Here is a 12,097-nt window from a genome sequence, read left to right as displayed (position 1 = left end):
AAAAATAGACCTACCCCAAACTCATTATTAAACATCAGAAAATTTGGAACAGAGAGGAGTTTCATAGGACTCTAGAAAGAAAAACCAGGTCACATATAGATTAACAGTTATCAGAATGGCCTTGGACTCCTCAACAGCAAAATTTGAATCCAGTAGATAATGGAGCCTCTGAACTTCTGAAGGAAAACCCAGAATTCTGTACACAGCCAAACTGTCAATGAAATGTCAGGATAGAAGAGACATTTTCAGACATTCATGATCTCAAGAAATTTATCTGTCATGCATATTTCTCAAGATGGTACTGGAGGAGTTCCACCAAAATGAAGGAGTAAGCCAAAAAAGAAAGACATAATACCAAAGCAAAAGGGACACCAACTGTGATGGTTAATTTTACGTGTCACCTTGGCTAGACCATGGTGGTTAGTTTTTTGGTCAAACACCAGTATAGATGTTTCTGTGAAGGTATTTTTAAAGATATGATTAACATTTAGATCAGTAGACTTTGAGCAAAGCAGATTAACTTTCATAACGTGGGTAAGCCTCATTTAATCAGTTGAAAGTATTAAAAGAAAAGATTGAGGTCCTCAGAAGAAGGCATACTTCCTCCAGAATATCTTGAGACTCAATACTGCAACATCAACTCTTTTCTAGGTCTCCAGCCTGTTGGCCTGCTCTACAGATTTCAGATTTGTCAAGCACCTCTATTGCATAAGCCAATTCCCTAAAATAAATCTCTCTCCCTTGACCTCTCCTTCTATACATTGTATAGATTCAGTTTCTCTGGAAAGCCCTAACTAAGGCATCAGCTCAGCATGAAGGCAAAGAGAATTCTTAGGATGACAGCAAAGGGATGTGCCAGAGGATATAACCGAGCAGGACCCTATGGGGCCTTCCCAGGACAGACCCCCCCCCCCATGTCCTCCACCTGCCTCTTGTTTTTAGAAAAACTTTAGCCTCCTAGGCCTTTGCTGAGTTCCAAAGACTAAATTTAATCAGAGAAGTGAGAAAATGTAGAAACAAAGGAAAATGTAGAAACAAAGTCAAGCAATACAAAATAATAATAGTTTAGCCATTAAACAAATTCAAGGGCTTTTAGTTCCTCTTCAAGTGCTATAGATAATATTCCAAGCCATATCCTTTGCACTGCTTTGCAGATACTGAAACCCCCACCAGGTGGAAAAAGTTAAGTGCATGCTGATCACAAGCACATAGACCCCAGACTGGTTGGAACTAGAAGGTTGATGATGTTGATTCCCGATTACCACACCACCAACCAATCGGAAGAATGTCCATGAACTGATCATGCACCCCGCAATACTTTTCCTCACCCTGTCTTTTGAAACCTTGCCCAGAAATTCAATGGGGCATTTGGGCCTTTTGAGCATTAGCTGCCCATAGTCCTTGCTTGGTGTCCTGCAATAAATGCTGCAGTTTCCTTCACCACAACCAAGTGTCAGTAGATTGGCTTTAAGGCATGTGGGTGAGTGGACACAAGTTAGGTTTGGTAACAATGACAGGTATGCAGATGGCCTAGAGGGCAGCCAGTCCAGATAGAAGGAGAATGACTGTCTCCTAAAAGAATACTGCTGATGAAGAAAAGAGAAATTGATAGCTACTATGATGTGATTGACACAGGAGAGCTAAATCTCCCCTATAAAATAGAAAGTCAGTGGATAATGTCTGAGGTTAATGAATTAAAATATATCAGCCTGTGTATATCATTTAGAAATATGGCCATGTGTAAATGCCAGAAAAATTACCTAAAATGGTTGAAAGGGAATGGGGACTGAGAGCTGTGGAGAATGGTGGGGCAGGAAATAGGAACATTTTATTATAAGACTTTAAGACAATTTGACTTTTAAACTATGTGACTTTATTATTTTGAGTAAAAATTTAAATTTAAAAATATGGGAGGCTTCAGATTTTGCTAAAGATTTTTTTTTTTAAAACATAAGTCTGAAAATTTATTGTGGTTCAAATCCTAATAAACAAGCTTATTGTACATGTATTCTTTTTTTTTTAACATCTTTATTGGAGTATAACTGCTTTACAATGGTGTGTTATTTTCTGCTTTATAACAAAGTGAATCAGTTATACATATACATATATCCCCATATCTCTTCCCTCTTGCATCTCCCTCCCTCCTACCCTCCCTATCCCACCCCTCTAGGTGGTCACAAAGCACCGAGCTGATCTCCCTGTGCTATGCGGCTGCTTCCCACTAGCTATCTATTTTACGTTTGGTAGTGTATATATGTCCATGCCACTCTCTCACTCTGTCCCATCTTACCCTTCCCCCTCCCCGTATCCTCAAGTCCATTCTCTAGTAGGTCTGTGTCTTTATTCCCGTCTTGCCCCTAGGTTCTTCATGGCCATTTTTTTTTGTTTGTTTTTTAGATTCCATATATATGTGTTAGCATACGGTATTTGTTTTTGTCTTTCTGACTTACTTCACTCTGTATGACAGACTCTAGGTCCATCCACCTCACTACAAATAACTCAGTTTCGTTTCTTTTTATGGCTGAGTAATATTCCATTGTATATATGTGCCACATCTTCTTTATCCATTCACCTGTCGATGGACACTTAGGTTGCTTCCATGTCCTGGCTATTGTAAATAGAGCTGCAATGAACATTGTGGTACATGACTCTTTTTGAATTATGGTTTTCTCAGGGTATATGCCCAGTAGTGGGATTGCTGGGTCGTATGGTAGTTCTACTTTTAATTTTTTAAGGAATCTCCATACTGTTCTCCATAGTGGCTAAAGATTCTGCTAAGTTTGTTTCATTCTATTGGGTTATTAGCACAATGGAATGCCATGTTGTCTTTAAAAGTGACAATCACATGGACTAGATAAAAATACATGGGGATATTTACAAAATAAAGTTAAAAAAATAGAAAAAGTTGAAAAGTAAGCAGAGCACAGAGTAATTTATAAACTTTGAAGGCAACACGAAAAATCATATACATGATACACACATATCATATGTATACATGATACTGTATAACTATGTACATATATGGTTTCTATATACACACACATACAAACATACACACAGTTATAATTAAAATATGAAATAATGCCTAACATTAGGAGAATGATTTTTAAAATTTTGGGTCATTCATAAAATGGTACATTATATGGACATTAAAAGTAAAGCACAGGAAGACTGTAAAATATGATGTAATGCAAACATGTACATGTAATGCAACATGTTCATGGTGCATTATGACATGAAAAATGTAGAATATATGGAGGTTATGATGGCAACTATTAAAGATATTCGTGTGGGTAAGGACTCAGAAGTAACTTTTACAAATAAAATAGTGTTAGAAATAAACAGAATACATTGAAGGAGAACAATAGATACAGCTTGTGTAAAACAGGAGCTGTAAAGAAGGCAATATTTGGGATGAGGGAGTTGGAAATAGGAAAGAAATGGACAAGGTTGGAAGAGGTATTTGTGTTTGCTTATGTATGTGATTTTTTTTTAAGTTGGGAGATGTTTAAGTCGGTATCCGTGATGGGGAAGGGACGGAGGAACTATAGAGACCAACAATGCGAAAGATCAAAGATGGGGGCAGGGTGGAGGGAGGAGCAGAAGGAAGGAAGGAGAGAGGGGATGGTGCTGGTGTGAGGAGGCTGGAAGCAGGGATTCAGAGCATAGAGGGAGAGGTCAGCACTGGCCAAGGAAAGGAACATACTATACAGCGGGAATAATACTAGGGGTCACGGATGCTGCATTTCATTGAATACAACAACTGTGATTTCGATATCATAATCTTCATTTCATGAATGAAAACCTGAGGCTCGAGGAGGTCAAATAATTTTCTTTAATCATCTGTGTACCTGTACTCAGTGGAGCTGAGATACCGGCCTGTACTTATTTGCCTTTGGGCTTCCCACCATGTGACCCTTCGAGACAGTGGGAAGGATGTTGACAAGTGTGTAAGTGGGAAGATGAGGAGTTGAAGAAGTTTTGAAAGATTAAGTGTAAACACGATAACCCTTTTTGTGCAACTGTCTTCCACTGCTAGAGTGCCTGGGAACTACGTTTTCTGGATTCCATTCATAACACAGTGTTTGGCATAACAAAGTACTTAACTTTGACATTTCGTTGTTCTACTGCCAGGGCATGCCTTTTTGCTCATCAGTTTGCAATCTTTCTAAATGTATTAGGTCACTTAAACGACTGTATCATGTTTTGGTGAGTGGATGATAAGGCTTCTTCCTCTGAATTACATAAGGGCCGAGGGTGCTAGAATTCAAATGCAGGGTTGCTGCTTTCTTTACTGTAAAATTACTTCTGCAGAGCAGATGGGCAAAGCAAGCAAACAAGGAAGAACCACTTAAACTGAAGTGTTGCGATTGCATCCAAAAATGTTTATGGATTCCTATGGACACCTGCCATGCTCTGAAGGGTCTTGTCATGCCACCAGGGTCTTGTCAGTGCTGTCAGACACTCTGTCCAGCTGCATAAGCCTGCCTATTGGCCTGCGTTCCTTGGACCTTGTGAAATAGGGGAGGTCAGTGCAGGATTCTGGGAAATCAGATTCTCAGCGAGCCTCTTGAATGTGTCATTAAGTATGTTTGGGGTCAAAGACAAAGATTGTCTACTAGTGGAAAGACTAAGGGTCAATACAGTCCATCTGAGCCTGACTCTTCCTAAAGGAGGAGAGGTGGGGACATGTATGTGCCTTTGGAACTCGGCGAGCCATCCCCTCTCAGCCCCAGGAGATCTTAACTCAGTGGGTCCACTTCTCCTCAAGTTGCTGCCACACTGTGGACTCCCTCCTCACCTGGCTGGAGAGGGAGCTGAGAAGATGCTAAAACCTTTGTCAAAGGGCTGTGACAGTACTGGGAAGGGGAAGCAGGATCAACACCACGAGATATGATGAGTCCGTGGGTGAGAGGGGAGTTTGTAGAGTGGCAGATTCTCTGTCCACCAGGGTCCTGCCTGGTTTCAGTGGCCGGTGGAGATGGACGCATTGGTTTGCATTCTGATGGTCTACTGCTACAAAATAAATCACCCCAAAATGTAATGACTTAAAATGATAACTTATTATTATTACTCATGGTTCTGTGGGTCGACTGGGGCTCAGCTGGGCACTTCTCATGTGGGGTATCTCATATGGTTGCAGCAAGATATCAGTTAGGGGCTGCAGTCATCCAAAGGGTCAATCCAAGATGGCCTACTCATATGGCTGGTGGTTGGTGCTGGCTGTCAGCTGGGAGCTCAGGTGGAGTTTTTAACTGAACCATATATGTGTGTCCTCCTCATGTGACTTGGCCTTCTTATAGTTTGGTGACTCAGTTCCCAAAAGGAATGGTCTAAGAATGAGCATTCCAAGGGACCCTCTTATGTCTGATCCTCGGCAGTCTCACAGTGTCACTTCAGCCTCTCTCTGTTGGTCAAGGGAAGTCACTAAGGCCAACTTAGATCTGAAGGAAGAGAATTAGACTGTACTTTTTGATGCCAGGGAAAGCATGCTTATACAGTGAGGTAAGGAGCTGATGGAGGCCATATTTCAGGAGTCTATCACAGCCTGGGTAGATTTCAGCTACGGCATGACAGTGGTGGGCCTGGAATATATGTGATAAAGTGAAACAAATAGTTATTAAATGCATCAACACTCTGCACCAACACCTCTGCAGGCATTATTACATTTAATCTTTTCAACAACCCTATGAAGGAGGTGGCAGATTGATTTTTTCAGCTCCAATTCTTCACTGTTCCCTTGGTCCATGCTCTTTGCCATGTCATTTTTTAAAGCCTCTCACATGGGAAGCATAAAAGGAGATTCCTTTCCTGTACCTCCTTGACTTTTAGCTTGGCCACATGACTTACTTTGGTCCACAGGATGACAGGAGTTGTGATGCAAACAGGGGTTTGCAATGTGCTTATATGGTTGGTTGGCCATGCCCTGTGGCACTTTTGCCCTCACCATGAGAAACGTTTCTCCCAGGGTGGTGCTGCCTCTTCCACCAGGTGTCCAGAATGAGACACGTGGAACAGATCAGAGCCAGCTGGATTAATAACTTGAAGCAGAGATGTTCAGCCAAGCCCAACCTAGGACACCCTAGCTAGCTGAACACAGATGGGTGAAAAAGAAACACTTACTATTGAATCCTACTGACATTCTGTGGTTGTTTGCAATAGTTGACTATTACAGTAGGCATTATTAACCCCATGTTCTTTTTTCTTGGGTCCCTGAGAAGTTAATTAACTTACTTAAGGACCAGTTTTTGAATTGAGCTCTGCTCAATCCAGCACCCCACACCATTTGCTACACTGGTATTATAGGAGATGGGTTAAGACAAGTGTGACCAAGTTCCTGCACTGCCCTGATGGGCATGAGGTGGGGAGTTGGAGGAGTCTAGTTTCTAAGGATCTAAGTGGGAAGGCTCCTGCCTGTATTGCTTCCCCAGCAAGTTTTTAGAGATTGCTGAGAATTTTGATCTTGGGGTGTGTGTGAGTTGGGAGTGGGGCATTGCTGTGCCTAGTTTCACTGTTTACTGAGCAATTTCCACTGAAGAGATGAACAACCGTGGAGGGAGGACCCATCTACAGAGCTCAAGCATGAAAAACAGCATTGTTGATTTGACTGCCTTGTGTGGTTTCCTAAAGGGCTCAAAAGGCCCTAGGAGGATGTTGGTCTTAGAGAGATGAACTCTGTACCACGCACGTGTGTGTGTGTGTGTGTGTGTGTGTATGTGTATGTGTGTGCTTGTATGAAGGGAACCGGGACTCTGTACCCTAAAGCTCTACCATTTGATACTCTTCACAATGAGAACAAACAGAGGACTTGGCATTCATCTAAGGCTGAGCTTTTGATATTTACGCAGATTAAAGCTCTCTCTTCCATATCCCATGCTTGCTTTTTCAGTGAATGATATTATGTGAATAAATGTGCAAGAGAAAAAACTGGACTCAGGTCCAAACTGGAGACCCAGTCCCGGTCCTCCAGCATTTACTAGCTATGTGGTTGTGATTGAATCCTTCACCTTGCTAAAGCTCAGTTTCCACATGGGCATCACGCTGCCTGCCCTAACTACCTCACACCAAGGGGCCAAATGAGAGCCTGGATGGAGAAACACACACCTTCATCAAACAGGTGATAGACGAGCAAATCCACATATTTCTGGAATAAAGTTGTTAATGCATATTGTTAATACATATCAACCCGGAAAGATGATTTTCAATTTTCTTATTTTTGCATTTGTAAAAAAATGCATGTGAGGGCTGCCTCTCTCATTATCTGGCTGCAGTCTGTCCAGGTCAATGCTAGTATGGCCACTGCCCCCTGAAGCCAGGCAAGACCTACAGAGACATCAGCAGCTTAACCATCATCTCTCCCATCCCTCAGCTCCAGTCACCACAGCCCTGTCACAGGTGCTAGTCCCTTCAGCCACTTGCTAGACCCTCAAAGCCCCTTGACAAGGTCCTGGTGGGGTCTGACATTAACTCACCTTCCTCCCCAGCCCCTGGTCCAAGATGGCATTTAAAGTCTATATATTAACTCCTGTCTCTTCCATATTCTTGTTGAACTGAACTAATAACACAAAATAGAGTAAAAATTTGTTTTAGCAGTAGAAAAGATGGAAGGATGCCATTGAAAGGCCAGAAACTGACAAGTTTTTGTTACCTACACTGTGATAAAGGACCAGACTGAGGGAAGTGTCAAGCAGCTCATGATTCAAGAAAGGGAAAGAAAACATTGTGGGGACAGCTCATTAACGGGACAAAGGGCAAAGCCCCCACGAAGGGCTGGAAGTGAAGGGGGGTTGAGGGGCCCTTAGATGCACTCAAATCTCCAATGTACAAATGACTCGGACCCAGAGCAGCTGACTGCCGCCAAAACCCTAGTTTCCATTTCGCTCAGATGGCCTGGGAAAGACATTTCAACAACAGATTTGAAATGAGAACTGCCATTCCAGGCAGGGAAGGGACCAGCGCCCAGGCTAACTTCAGCAGCACCACCAAAGCCCGGGAAAGAAAGCATCTGACACCGTGGACATTCCCAGTACTGAGGCCACCTCTGGTTGGAGGTGCAAGCACTGCCGCGTTCGGAATGGCAGACGGTGGAGTGGAGGGCAGTTTCCATGGGCAAAACCTGACTGCCAGCAGCTTCAGGGTTTTCAAGAGTAAAGGGCATACAGAGTGTGATGGGCTTCCACACTCGTTCCAACCAAGTAAAGCATGATAAGAAAATGGGTGTCAATTGCCTCAGTGGTCCCCTAACTAGACAATCCTATTAAGTAGAAGACCCAGCTAACTCTGCACTAAAACCCGGTGCCCAGCTGGGACATCTCAAACATTCTAAGCCTCTGTTTTGGGGCTCTCTCCTTACTCTTCACAGGTAACACATAACAAGCAAAGTAAAAGATTTGAAGAAAACTGTAGGAGAATATTAGCTGTCAAAATTAATTGTGTGTATGGGGCCCACACTGAAGTCATTTGGAGGGTTGCTCTGTTAATCTTGTTCAGCTGACTTTACAGCACGTGCCATGAGGTCTTGTCACGTGTCCTCTGTGACTCTACAGTTTTCTAAGTTCAGATACTAACTTGTTTTACATATAATGATATTTACTTTGTACTTATTTTCAGTTGGCTCCAAAATTTTCAGGAATGCATGCAAATTGAGGGAAGACAATACTTTCTTTGTTTAGAACTCTATCAGGAATTGTTTGCCTTTTTAACAAAACAATTTCACCAGTGCAACACAGTTTATGGTATTTAAACCATTGATAGCAGATACTTACGTGAGTTTTCATGTCATGATTCTACATGTAGGTGCAAACATCTAAATATTGAACTTTTTCATATTCTATTTTTGTGTATTTGTTCTGTCAAAAACTGATGGGTATGGTAAGGTCTTTCTCCCCCTTTTGTAGCTTTGCTACTTTCTTTTAGCAATTCCAACAGGTTTTTTTTTTCTTTTTTTGGTTTTATATACTTTGGATTATGTAATTTGGTATATAAAGTTCATGACTATTAGGTCTTCCATGAAGATCACATGTTTTATCATCACAAACGTCTTCCTATTATTTTATTTACTGATTTTGCCATAAATTGTACTTTTGGGTAATAATATCACCACGCTATTTTATTATTTATTTTAAAGGTACCTACACATCCTTGCCAATTTCTTTATTTCTCACATATCAGCATTCTTTGTTTTATCAATAGTTTTGTCTTGTCTAATCTGGATTTTTAAACAAACTCTGAGTCTTTATCTTTTAATAAAATAGTACGATATGGTCACTTAAAAAACTTTTTAATTTTGAAATAATTTTAGATTTAAAAAGGAGTTGTAATGATAGTACAAAGAGTTCCTATACACCCTTCACCTAGCTTCCTCTAGTAAGAATGCGTACCTTACATAACCATTGCACAATGATTAAAGCTGTGAAGTTAATGTTAGGGCAATGTTGAATAATGTTAAGAGACTAACATTGTCAAGTATTATTAACTAACCTACAGATTTTATTTGGACTTTACCAGTGTTTTTCATTAATGTCCCCTTTTTCACTCCAGGATCCAATCCAGGACACCACATGGCATCTAGTCATCTCCTTAGTCTCCTCCATCTGTGACAGTTTCTCAGTCTCCTGGTAGTAGGTTGGATTGGGTCTTCCAGAAAGATCTGTCCAAGCCCTAACCCCTGGTACCTGTGAATGTGACCTAAGTTGGAAATAAGGTCTTTGCAGATTTAAGTTAAGAATCTCGGGATAAGATCATCCTGGATTTAGGGTGGACCCTAAATCCAATGATTGGTGTCCTGATAAGAGAAAGGAGAGAAAGATTTGAGACATGTAAGGAAGAAAGCCATATGAAGATGGGGAAGAGATTGGAGCTAGGTTGCCACAAGACAAGGAACACCAGGAGCCACCAGAACCTGGAAGAAGCAAAGAAAGATTCTTCCCACAGCTTTTGGAAGGAGCACAACTCTGCTGACACTTTAATTTCAGACTTTTGGCCTCAAAATTATGAGGGAATAAATATCTGCTATTTTAAGGTACTAGGTGTGTGACAATTTGTTATAGCAGTCTGAGAAACTAATACAAGGACCTTGACATTTTTGAAGAGTACTGTCAGATGTTTTGTAAAATGCTCATTAGTTTGGGTCTATCTGATGTTTTCTCATGATTATACTGGGGTTATAGATTTTGGGGAAGGATACCAGAGAAATGAAGGGCACATCATATCAGAGGGTACATGATATCAACATGACTTAGTATTGGTGATGTTCACCCTGATCACAAAGTGGTGTCTGTCAAGTTTCTCCATTGTAAATTTACTACTTTTCCTTTTCCACACGTTATTTATTAGAAGCAAGTCACAGAATCAACGCACAGTCAAGGGGAAGGAATTAAGTTCTACCTCTGTAACTTTATTTATTTATTTTAAAAATTATTAATTAATTAATTAATTATTTTGGCACGTGGGATCTTCGTTGCGGCATGTGGACTTCTTAGTTGTGGCATGCGGACCCTTAGTTGCAGTATGCATGCGGGATCTAGTTCCCTGACCAGGGATCGAACCCGGGCCCCCTGCATTGGGAGCACGAAGTCTTACCCACTGGACCACCTCTGCTTTGAATCTTGGAGCTGACACACATTTTTTAAAAATATCCCTGAGATGTTTTTTAAAAATTGATCATAACCTAGGCTTAAAAAAACTCTGTAAATTCCAGTTAGTAGAAATTTCACAGGCCACATTTATTAACCAAAAGGGAATAAAATTATAAATTAATAATAAAAGAACAAATAATCAAAACACTGAGAAATTCAAAATACTGTCCTACAATATTTTTGTCATGGAAGAAATAAAAATATGAAATTATTGGCTATTTAACTAAATAATAGTAATGTCAATAATACATGTAAAAAATGAAAGAATGAAGTCGAGTCAGTTATACACAGGAAGAAATTAAGAAATTAGTAAATGTATTATTTAACAATGAAAAGAATGATAAAGATAAATTAAGTAATGAACTCAATAAACTCAAGAATAACAAAATAAACTTAAGGAGAGTAAGAATGAATAAATGATATTAAATAAATTGATATATTGTAAAAGAGAATTGATAGGCAAATTCTAGAACTTCTTCTTCAGTTTGGAGCAGAGTCCACTGTTAAGATGACATACACTTGGTTACAAAAGTCACCTGGATGAACCATTGCAACTTTGGCAGGAGTCTGTACCAGGAGTCCTTTTTAAAGCAGGAGGTTCAGCCTTAGCCCTATGTCAGACAATTACAACTTTTAGGACGGGAACCTCTTTCAGGCATCCAGGTTTTCGCATTAGAATCAGACCTCCTGTTTGGGGCAGTGACAGCTGTAACTCAGCAAGTTCTGGTAGCTACTGAGGAGTCTTCCAGACTCACTGAGACACGTCTGGGTTCCAGTTCCACGCAGAAGCAAGAGTAACCAGGAGGGTTCTTTAGACATTAGTCCACTCCTGGGATGGTGGAGATGCAGCAGGGCAAAAGCCCTGTGGAGATAGACTGGAATTTTGCTGATCTTGGCAGATGGGTTTTGAGTGTCTTACTTTCAGATATGACCAGGGAGCCATTATTTGCACCTTAGCTATAAAGCAGGACACTCCAATTAGGTAAGAACAATTCATTAGATGCTGAAGCCCATTTCTGATTAAGTTCAATGTTTTATTTTATATTGTAAAACAGACCTTATAATAATGCTGAAATCATAGAAGCATTTTCTTATCTGACCAAGGTTTTATCTTCCTACTTCATTTAAAATAATACTTTCTAAATATAAACAGTTTAAAGATTATTAATTTCTTTCTCTTTTTCTAAGTTAAGGCAATCCAACAAATACTAGATAAATTAAACAAAAATAAATACTCCACTATATCTTTGACACACTGATGGTTGGCATGCTGTTTAATGGTGAATAAAACGGAGGTATAAATTGAGCATGTTTGCTATCACCTTTGTATTTTACATTACCCTAAATGTTGTAACCAATACAATTAGGCAAAAGAAGGAAGGAAGAAAAGAAGGGAGGGAGGGAGGAAGAGAGAGAGAAAGGAAGGAAGGAAGGAAAGAAGGAAGGAAGGAAGGAAGAAA

Source organism: Eschrichtius robustus, chromosome 15 (genome assembly GCF_028021215.1).
Source record: "Eschrichtius robustus isolate mEscRob2 chromosome 15, mEscRob2.pri, whole genome shotgun sequence".
Lineage (NCBI taxonomy): Eukaryota > Metazoa > Chordata > Mammalia > Artiodactyla > Eschrichtiidae > Eschrichtius > Eschrichtius robustus.
This window is presented reverse-complemented; position numbering follows the sequence as displayed.